Raw genomic sequence first — 11,809 nt, 5'->3', positions numbered from 1 at the left:
ATATAGTGTAAATTAATTTATTTAAGATGATATCCCTTTAAGTAACCCATCTATGTCTCTTTGGCTTAAGCCATTGCATAAACATAAAGCATAAAAATGTGAAGTCAGGTTTTAGAAAATTCATTTACTGCTCATTATTTCAATACACGGTGGCTAATTTGAATCCAATAAGACAAACTATTAACTTGTTGCCGGCAGGTGTTGTTAATGACTTCTAAAAATCCTACATTAAATTAATTGGGATGAAAACTATTTTATTAACCACAATCCCTTGATTCATAATGGTTCTTGAGAAAGGTTGCTCCGGAGGAAAGAAAAACTTTGTAAAAGAATAAGCCGAGTTTCTAAGATTACATCTGGCTACCGTCAGTGCATTTATCATCATTATAGAGAATACCAGTGGGGCATATCTAGTTCCTCCCTGACTTTGTTACGTTTTGAAAGATTGAATGCAGCAAAGAACAATGGGTAAATGTTACATGCCTTCTTGAGGTGAGGAATAGAGAGAGCTAATACATAGTGACACAAAAATATATGGAGGCCTGTTAAGCTGTTACATTGTTAAGACGCATGCCAGAAAATAGACAAATATCACAAAGATGTACTGACAGATATAGTTATCAAAAAAAGTATTAGATGGTTTTCAGGACAGATCTGAAATAGAATAAATCTATTGAAGTTTTCACTGAACTTTTTTGGTAAACTTTATCAGTAGAGATGAGCGAGTAGTACTCGATCGAGTAGGTATTCGATCGAATACTACGGTATTCGAAATACTCGTACTTGATCGAGTACCACTCGCTATTCGAATGTAAAAGTTCGATGCAGAACCAGCATTGATTGGCCGAATGCTATACAGTCGGCCAATCAACACTGGTTCTTCTCCTACCTTTAGAAGTCTTCTCCATGCAGCTTCCCCGCGGCGTCTTCCGGCTCTGAATTCACTCTGCCAGGCATCAGGCCTGGGCAGAGCCAACTGCGCATGTCCGCTTGTAGTGCGGGCATGCGCAGTAGGCTCTGCCCAGGCCCGATGCCTGGCAGAGTGAATTCAGAGCCGGAAGATGCCGCGGGGACGCTACAAGGAGAAGACTTCTCGGAGGATCCAGCCCGACCCTCACTCGTGGACTTGGTATGTATAATTTGATCGAATGTTGCCTACCCCTGAAACGAGCATTTCCCCCCCATAGACTATAATAGGGTTCAATATTCGATTTGAGTAGTCGAATATTGAGGGGCTACTTGAAACGAATATCGAACCTCGAACATTTTACTGTTCGCTCATCTCTATTTATCAGTAATCCTATTAAGCCCTGCTTCTGGGATTAATAGGAAAACCCACCAGGAATAATGGACTGAATTATTGCACCAGAGTATTGTACCAGTGATTAAGACATTGACTATGATAAAGTTTAACCCCTTCCCGACATGCGCCATAATAGTACGGCGCATGTCGGGTCTGTAACTATGGCGACCGCCCGGGAGCCGGGCGGCTGCCATAGCCGCCGGGTGTCTACTGCTTTAAGCAGTAGACAACCGGCTCTAATGCCTCCGATCGGTCCCCGGACCGATTGGAGGCATTAACCCCTCCGGCGCCGCGGTCAAAGGCGCCGGAGGCGCCATTTTCCCGGCGGCGCATGGGCGCCGCCATTTTGGCCGGGATCGCCGGCTCCTGGAGCATGCTCCAGGGCTGATGTCCCGTTGCCATGACAGCCGGGAGCCTTGTACAGGCTCCCAGGCTTGTCTGCAAATGCTCTCTTTTGCAGACTGGTCTATGCAGCCTGCAAAAGAAAGGATGCTTTTTTGCAATGCATTGCAATGCATTAGCATTGTAATGCATTGCATTAGTGATCAGACCCCCTGGGGTTCAACACCCCTAGGGGGTCTAATAAATGCAAAAAAAAAAATTAAAAAAAAATTAAAAAAAATATAAAAAAATATAAAAAGAATTAAAAGTTCAAATCACCCCCCTTTCCCTAGAACACATATAAAAGTAGTTAAAAACTGTGAAACATATACATGTAAGGTATCCCCGCATCCGAAATTGCCCAGTCTACAAATCTATAAAAATATTTTTCCTGTTCGGTAAACGCCGTAGTGGGAAAAATAGTCGAAAGTGTCAAACCGCCGTTTTTTCACTGTTTTGATTCTGATAAAAATTTGAATAAAAAGTGATCAAAGCAATAACATTTCCCAAAAATGGTAGAACTAAAAAGTACACCAAGACGCCCTATGCATCCCCATACACTTACGTATAAAAAAGTTACGGCCGTCGGAATATGGCGACTTTTAGAAAAAAAATTTTTTAACACAGTTTTGGAATTTTTTTTAGGGGTCAAAATGTAAATAAAACCATATAAATTTGGTATCCCTGGAACCGTACCGAAACACAGAATATAGGGGACATGTCATTTTGGCTGCACAGTGAACGCCGTAAAACCAAAGCCCGTAAGAAAGTCGCAGAAATGCATTTTTTCTTCAAATCCACCCCATTCTGAATTTTTTTCCTGCTTCCCAGTACATTAAATAGAATAATTAATGGTAGCAAAATGAAGAAAAATTTGTCCCGCAAAAATTAAGACCTCATATGGCTCTGGGAGCGGAGAAATAAAAAAGTTATGGGGTTTAGAAGGAGGGGAGTCAAAAACGAAAAATAAAAATCAAAAAATGCCATCGGCGGGAAGGGGTTAAGTTTAATTATAATAAAGTTTATAATAAAGACTATAATAAAGTTTAATTACATTTTTTTAAATAAAGAAAAACACTACAGAACGTCATAAAATCAGACAGGCCTTTGCAATTTAACCTAGAAAATCTCTTATATCAATTGTGAACTATTAGATAATCCTGATATTCCTTCCCAGTACTGAATTCTGTAAATGAATAAAAACATAGCAATAGAAATGCTGTTTTTTATCTGTTTTTGCCAATACATTCTGTTCTTATTCTACCCCACTTTTTTTTTTTTTGCAGTTATCCATTGTGTTAAATGAAACATTAAATCAAGCCATCTCACTCAGTTATGGCTTTTGGAAGGATGACAATAAAACTGAAAACGTTAAAGGGGTTTTCCAGGCTTACCATTGTCACTGAAATAAAAACTGAAGGTCCCTTCCATCGGCGTTCCATCTTTTGGACAGAAAAATAATGCAGCGTATTGTGCTTTTATTCTGTCAACAGAAACAAAAAAAAAAAAGGGAATGCTCCATTTATATTTTAACACAGCATTCACTAAGACTTGACACTAGAGATGAGCGAACATTATTTGAAACAGACATTTAGAAGAGCACGGTCCCATAGAAATGTATGGAAGCGGCTGGCACGCAGACTTTGCAGGCAGCCGGCTGCTTAACTCCCCGCATGCCGCATCTATTCATTTCTATGGGAGGGTGCTATTTGAAACGGCTGTTTCGAATAGTGTTCGCTCATCTCTACTTGACACCAATGTAAAGTCTTCAATCTGGTAACTTTCATGGATCAGAATAAAAGACCTAAAAACAGCAGCATGAAACTACCCTTTGATGTTTATAAACCCCTTAAAGTGTACCTGCAAATATAAAACCACTTTTTATAAATGAATAGTACATGTGAATATAAGAAACGTTGTTATATATCTTACTAGCTTCTGCCCGCGAGTTCATCTGCAAGTTGGTGTTGGCGCTGAGCCACTTATATTTAGCCAATTGCTGTTGTGGATGATCCACCTGCTCCCGCATCTCGGCTCTGCTACATCGCAGCACATACGCAGCATACCCAGTTGTATTTACATCACTGCATATGGAGAGCATACTGAGCTGTGCTACAGCGCTGCTTAAGCTCTGCTACATCTGGTCATTTGGATTATAGGGGTATTCTTATGTCAGTGTGTGAGCAGCTTCTGTGTTACAAAGGGCTGAATAGATGTTGCTGAAATGTGCCAAAGTTCAATCAGCCTGCTCCTGCGTCTTGGCTCATCTGCATCGCTGCATATGCGTAGGATACCCAGCTGTATGTACATGTTTGCATATGGAAAGCCTACAGAGGTGTGCTACAGTGCTGCGAAAGCTCTGCTACATCGGGCATTTGTGATTACAGGAGTTTTATGTGACTGTCTGAGCAGCTTCTGTGTTACAAAGGGCTGAACGGATGTTGCTGAAATGTGCCAAAGTTCTCCCCCTCCCCCATCAGAGGCACAACACATTCCCCGTTGTACTCACTGAAACTCTATACCCTATATACTTCTCTTGCCTACACACATCCTGCATGTTCTGTAATCTCCTGATCTTCTATGAGACTCCATTTTCATCAGCTTTCACACTGTCCAGCTTAATCCTATATAGCTCTGCCCACAGAACAGTGTGTAGCTCCACCCACTGCCTAGCATGATCCTATCCTAGAATGGCTCAAGGACCTGTGATGATGTCATCACAGGTCCTTTTGTGTTGTGTGAACCTACATTAATTCACTGAGGTCGTGTAGTGATGTCATTTACCAGGATAAAAAGTATCCTATGTTTGTCGGGGTTCGTATCTATGTATGTGGCAAATTTCATGCAAATCCATTCAGCTGTTTTTGCGTGATTGAGGAACAAGGTATATCTCCAAATATAAAACCACTATTCATAAATGAATAGTACATGTAATATATCTTATTAATCTCTTCCACGGGCATTCTTCGATTTTCTTTTTTAACTCCCTGCCTTCCAAACCCCATAACTTTGTAAGGGTCCATTCACACAGAGTAAATGTGCACTCATTTTGGCAAAATACACGTGGAAAGAATACATGTGTAAAAATAAGACTCCCAATGACATTTTACACGTGTATTTTGCCAAAATGAGCGCGTTTACTCCGTGTGAATGGACCCTTATTCTTCCATTCACAAAGCTACAGTCATGACCATAAGTGTTGGCAGCCCTGAAATTTTTCCAGAAAAAGAAGTATTTCTCCCAGAAAATTATTGCAATTGCACGGTATGTTCTACATGCGTTTATTTCCTTTATGTGTATTGGAACAACATACAAAAGGAGAGAAAACAAACAAACATTATACCGTATTTTTCGGACTATAAGACGCACTTTTTTCCCCCAAAATTTCGGAGGAAAATGAGGGTGCGTCTTATAGTCTGAATGTGGGTGGAGGAGTGGGTTTGCAGCATGGCCGCGCTACTGCCACCACTGGTTTTCTTCAGCGGCAGTAACGCGGCAATCCGCAGGCCCCGGCAGCTAAGACAGTCCCCGGCATCTGCTGTAATAGACCGGCGGATGCCGGGGAGTGTCTTAGCTGCCGGGGCCTGCAGATTGCCGCGCTACTGCCACAGCTGGTTTTCTTAAGCGGCAGGAGCGTGACAATACTGCAGGCCCCGGCAGCTAAGACACTCCCCGGCATCCGCCGGTCTATTACAGCAGATGCCGGGGACTGTCTTAGCTGCCGGGGCCTGCAGATTGCCGCGCTACTGCCGCTGAAGAAAACCAGCGGTGGCAGTAGCGCGGCCATGCTGCAAACCCACTCCTCCACCGCAGGTCCCGACAGTCAGTTAGCCCCCCCCCCCCCGGCCTCATACCTTTAGTGATGCAGGCCGGCTCCTGCACGGCGAGGCCGCAGGAGCCGACCTGTTCCGATGACAGCCGGGAGCCTAATGAAGGCTCCCAGGCCTGTCATAGATATATATTACTATCGCGGCTGGTCTATGACCCTCCGCGATAGTAATGTATAGAATCTCCCATAGACGGCAATACACTTGTATTGCCGTCTATGGGACTTGCAATCAAATGATTGCAGGTTCAAGCCCCCTAGGCGGGGGATATTAAAATAGTAAAAAAAAAAAAAAACACTTAAAAAAAATATAATAAAAAATAAAATAAATAAAAGTTCACCTCCTTTCCCTAGAATACATATAAAAGTATAACATTACTGTGAAACATATACATTAGGTATCCCTGTGTCTGAAAATGCCCGGTCTACACCTGGCCCCACAAAAAAAACGCCCTATACAACCCCGTACAGCTGCAGGGTCACCTGTCAATGTGGCCTTGCAGCTGTTCCAAAACTACAACTCCCATATATTAAATATTTTTTTGCCTGAAAATTTTTTTCCCTATTTTTCTCCTCTAAAACCTGGGTGCGTCTTATATTCCGAAAAATACGGTATATACTTTTGTGCAAAACCCCCAAAATGGGCTGGACAAAATTACTGGCACCCTCAACTTAATAATTGTTTGTGCACCTTTTGTAAAAAATAACTAAAATCATTTGCTTCCTATAACCATCAACAAGCTTCTTACACCTCTCAACTGGAATTTCAGACCACTCTTCTTTTTGCTCCAGGTCTCTTATATTTGATGGGTACTTTCTCACAACAGAAATTTTAAGATTGCTTCACATGTGTTCAGTGGGGTTAGTTCTGGACTCTTTGCTGGCCACTTCAAATCTATCTAGCGCTTTGTTTCCATCCTTTTCTTTTTGAAGTATGTTTGGGGTGATTGTCTTGCTGGAAGATCCATGATTTGGGATGCAAACCCAGATTTCTGACACGGAACCCTACGTGGAGACCCAAAACCTTTGGTAATCTTCAGATTTCATGATGCCTTGCACACAGTCAAGGCACCCAGTGGCAGAGGAAGCAAAACACCACCACAAGATCTTTGAACCTCCACCATATTTGGTTATTGGTTCTGTGTTCTTTTCTTCACAGGTCTCATTTTGGTTTAGGTAAACAGTAGAATGATATGCTTTACCAAAAAGCTCTATCTTGGTCTCGTGTGTCCACAAGACGTTTTTCCAGAAGAATTTTGGAATACTCATGTACATTTTGGTAAATTGCATCTAGCTTTATGTCTCTGTGTCAGCAATGGTGTCCTTCTGACTCTCCTGCCATAGTTTTTCATTTCATTCAATGTTGATGGATAGTTTGAGCTGACACTGATGCACCCTGAGCCCGCAGGACAGCTTGAATCTCTTTTGAACTTGATTGGGACTGCTCATCCACCACTATCCTGCGTTGCAACCTTTCATTAATTTTTCTCTTCTGTCCCTTTCTGGGGAATTTAACTACAGTTGTAAACTTCTTGATTAACGTCGCAAAACATGGACAAAGGAACATCAACAACTCTGAAGATGGACTTATAAACTTGAGATTGTTGATATTGTTCTACAATTTTTATTGTGAAGTCCACAGATGGCTCTCTTCTCCTCTTTCTGTTCTCCATGCTTAGTATGGCACACACACACACACACACACACACACAATGCTAAGATTGAGTAACCTCTCCTTTTAGGCTGGGGCCCCACGTTGTGGAAATGCAGCTTCTTTTGCTGCAGATTTTGCTGTGTTTTTTTGAGCCAAACCTAAGAGTGGCTACAAAAGGAATGGGAAATATATATGAAGTTCTTATACTTCTACCATCTGTTCAATCCTCTCCTGCCTTTGGCTCAAAAATCTGCATCAAAATCTGCAAAAAAAAAACCAAACCTGCATTTCTGCAACGTGGGGCCTCAGCCTTAATCTGTTTTCTCTGGTATGAGTTTTATATTGCCCACACCTGTTACTGGCCACAGGTGAGTCTGAACAAGCATTACATGTTTGAAGCAAAGTTATTTACGCACCATTTTGAAAAGGTAAAAATTGTCATTTTTAGAATTTTGTTTGAAATTGTGTCCAATTTGCTTTTTTTCTCTGCTTTTTTGTGTTATTCCAATACATACAAAGGAAATAATCTTGTATATAACTAAACTAGTACTTGCAATAATTGTCTGGGAGAAATACTTCATTTTGTGGAAAAATTTCAGGAGAGCAAACACTTATGGCCATGAGTATATATGAGGGCTTAATATTTGCAGAACGAATTGCCCTGGATAGGAGTGTGAATGGGTGAATAAATTATCCTCCACTATCTATTGCAATAATATAATAAGTATTGGCTAACTAAAAAAGAATTCAGCCCCCCATAGTTTATTCCAAGAGGCACCAACCGAGGCCACTCACTTATTAGCCCCCTCTCTTCCTCCTGGTCTTAACTCAAACTATTTATTGTATAGAATCATCTCATATACTCAGCCTGACACACAAAAGTCTATGGAGAGAGGAAGAGTGAGTACAGTGCTGTTAAAGAGAACCTTTTATGTCCGATAATATGTCCCATGTTACATATTGATGCAACATTGACTGCGTTGAATTTAGCATTTGGTGCTGATATCAATGCCAGGCTCAGCATCATTGCTAGGGGTAAGGAACACCCCCTTCACAGTACAGGTCTATAAGTAGGTCTTTAAGTAGAAAGAAAATAGATGCTTGGACTTAATAATCTTCTTTATCTACGTCTATATAATGTGTATATGTACGGCTCTACCTATATATGTGATTTTGCTCAATACTGCAATTGTATGATAAATCAAAGATAAATATTCTTATCGTTTGCCTGTTTCTTATCAATATGCTTCACATTGTGTTACGATTTTACATTCAAATATTTTTATATAGTGGTATGAAATAATCAAAAGGGAAGAAACGTCCTTACTCCGAGGGCCAGATCTCCTGTGATTTAATTTAGAAAGCTATCATTTGACTAAATATGACATTTTTTCATCGGAAGGACATAGATACTTTTGTAACCTTGAGACTAGTTTCTAAAGATTAAGCCTAATACAAGTCTTATTCCCCTGATACAAAACATTGTCAGTCAAATTGATTGGTAGAATAGTCAGGACAAGATGTTGCTTTATGTCTTGATAAATGAAAAGGGACAGTTTCTGTAACACAGATAGAGCAAATTATATTACACAATATATCTTCTTTCTTATTTTTGGCTATGACAGTTAACCATGTGACGGAACTTGTACCAATATTATCTTTTCACCAGGCTCAGATTTATATCTTATATTTGTATCTTATATGTTATGTTGTAAGGTTTAGCTATATGATAGGGATCTGACAACTAGAATACTGAATGATATAAAGGCTGGCTGTTAAAGAAAACTCATATTATTACACCCCTATTACTAAAATCACTTTAGTACAATGCATGCTTATAGGAAATCACTTCCTTATTCCTCACCTCCCCCCTGGAATAACATGCATGATCAGCCGAGTGAACATGCATGTTTATGGAAGGCCAGCTAACCAAGCAAGTGTTTAACCAACTGCTATCTTAAAATGCTTTTCTGATGTGATAAGTTTTTATTTATTTATTTTTTTAATTTGAATAAATTTAACTTACAGTATTAAGGTATTTTAAATGAAAATGAAAATAATATGAAATGGTGACATGTTAACCTATGTATAAATTTGTAATGTCTTATAGCTCTTGTAATTTCATAAAGATATTACTTGTGATGTTATATTATTTAATACTAAGAATATTGTTATGAACACATTATTTAGATGTATCACAAGGATCACATTGGTAGGGATCTGACAACTAGAATTCTCAATGATTTAAAGAATATACAGGTCCTTGGAAACAGTTAATGGAGAGTTGACCACTCATGGAGACCTTTCTCTTAAAATTAAAGGTTTATTTTTCTTTCTTTTTGGTTGATACACTGTTGGTGGCCCATAGAACTGGTTATTTGTGTTAGGCTTTGTCTCTAAATTTGGCATAGTGATACTATAACATCCTTGTCTGACAAGCTTTGGAGCCATCCTCCGGCTGCATGCTGCACAGCCACATGTCTGGCTGTGATTTCTTCTTTGGGTTCTTCTTGTATCGTCTGTCCTATTCCCTCACCTTGGTAATTGATTTTCCGCTACACCCGTTTCCTTCACCTTGGTTTCCCTCTGCTCCTCTAATAGCTAATGTTAGCCTTGCCCATGTGATTGGCAGCCTATCTTCCTATCACTATTACTCTTGAAGTTTTGTTACCTATATTCTTATTTCTGACCTCTGGCTTTACCTTTGACTATTCTCTTGGATTATGATTCTGTATTGCATTGCTTGACTGTTACTGAACCCTTGGCTAGCTGACCTCCCTTTGTTGTTGCTTGTCTTGTCTGCATTCTATGTCACACATATACCTAGGAAGGGCTTGTCGACCAGTTGTCACTTGTCGCTTAGGACAGGATAGGCAATCAGAAAGGGACAGGTAGGTTTCAGCTTTGGGCTTACTGTCTTTTCGTGCCCCCCTCCCCAGGGTTCACCAGCAGCTACATGGAAATTGCTCCTCTAGCAATTCCCTTACAGATACATTTTCAGTGCCCATATCATACTTGATATTTTTCAATTTTCTGTAGATCTTTAAACTTTGCTTTCATAATGTTATTGGGTAAATGAAAATTTCCAATAAGTATGCAATTATAAAAAGGATATGTAAGAAACTTAACAGTGTCAGTGTCAATGACTGTGCTCTCACTTGTATAATACAACACAATACATAATAGAAAGAACAATTGAATACTACTTCTGGTATTTCTAGAATTCAGGGTTTAGAATTTTGTGTACCTAAAACACAATCTACATGTATTATGCACATTATCGGGTTATTCTGCTCTACCTTTCTAAAATACAAAATTTAAAATACAAAACCAAAAATCTTTGAATTTATACTGCTCAATGTATGCATCCTTTTCAATATTTTGGGAATTCTATTTAGATGAAAAGCTGCTATAAAAATGCAAATAATGCTATTATATTCTCTCAGGCTGCTGCAACTTAAATCAGTTTGCTGATATTACTTTAGCTGATTGCACAGTTTTAGCATAGATGTCCCTCTTGGAAAATGTAAGGCAAATGGATCATCACAAAAGAAAGCTTTATGATTCTACCAAAATGATCTGAGTTCTGCTTCTGTTCCCTTTAAATAACTTGTTTTTTATATTTTAATATTTTGAACAGAGGCACAACTTGAAACTCATGGATTTCAATGTGTGAAATTACTATATGCTATCTATAATACTGGTGTTTTCTTATATTGTAGAAAGGCCTTTGAGTGCCCTTAGGCTCCAGGGCCTGGTAGTGACTGCACCTCCTATAGCTACACTCCTTAGAGTAAAGTATAGATGACAACTGATCAGTGAAATAGACACTCCAATAAGGTTTATTCCATAAATACTAATAACAAAGACAATAGGACTAGAGATGAGTGGTAAGGAAAAAACTTACTATTAGCTCCAGCAGTCTTTGTCTCTATTTGTCTCTGCTTCCTTCTCACTCCTCTTCGCTCTCTTATCAATAGACACTATATGGACACTTGTAGTTTGATGTTACAGTGAGCCAAGAGCCCATTTGGGAAGCCCAAGATGCATTCAGCAGAGAGCAAATGTCAGTTTTGAAAAAAGGGGGTTAAAAGAGTTTTACTGGCTAAAAATATTACATAAAGATAGGTCATCAACATGAGATTGGTGGGGTCTGGCACCCAGCACCCCATGAATCATCTGTTATTAGCAGGAAAAAGAAAAAGAAAATGAAAAGTGCCAAATTGCAGTTTTTTCACCCTTTTGCCTTCCATAAAAGGCATTTTAATAAATTCATTTTAATAAAATAAAAGTTAATTTAAAGAAAATATATGAATTTGGTATCGCCAGAATGGTACTAACTAAAATAATACAAGTAACGTAATTTCAGCTGCACGGTTAATGCCGTAAAATATGAAATAGTACCGTAACAAAGTAAAACACTAAGCCCTCACATGGCTCTGTGACCAGAAAAATAACAAAGTTATGTGATTTGGAAGGTGGGGAGTAAAAAATACACAGATCAAAAATCAAAAAATGCCTCCGACGGGAAGGGGTTAGAAAGGAAAGATCCAGGTAAGTGGAGAAAATTTCCATGTGGTGTGGATTTTAGCTCCATTCCATGTCAATTTTATGGGAAATTTCAATGCAGATTTTTTCCTTTTGC

This window comes from Leptodactylus fuscus, chromosome 8 (assembly GCF_031893055.1).
Source record: "Leptodactylus fuscus isolate aLepFus1 chromosome 8, aLepFus1.hap2, whole genome shotgun sequence".
In the NCBI taxonomy this organism is placed as follows: Eukaryota; Metazoa; Chordata; class Amphibia; order Anura; family Leptodactylidae; genus Leptodactylus; species Leptodactylus fuscus.
The sequence above is the reverse complement of the archived record's forward strand: the minus strand, read 5'-3'. Positions refer to the sequence as shown.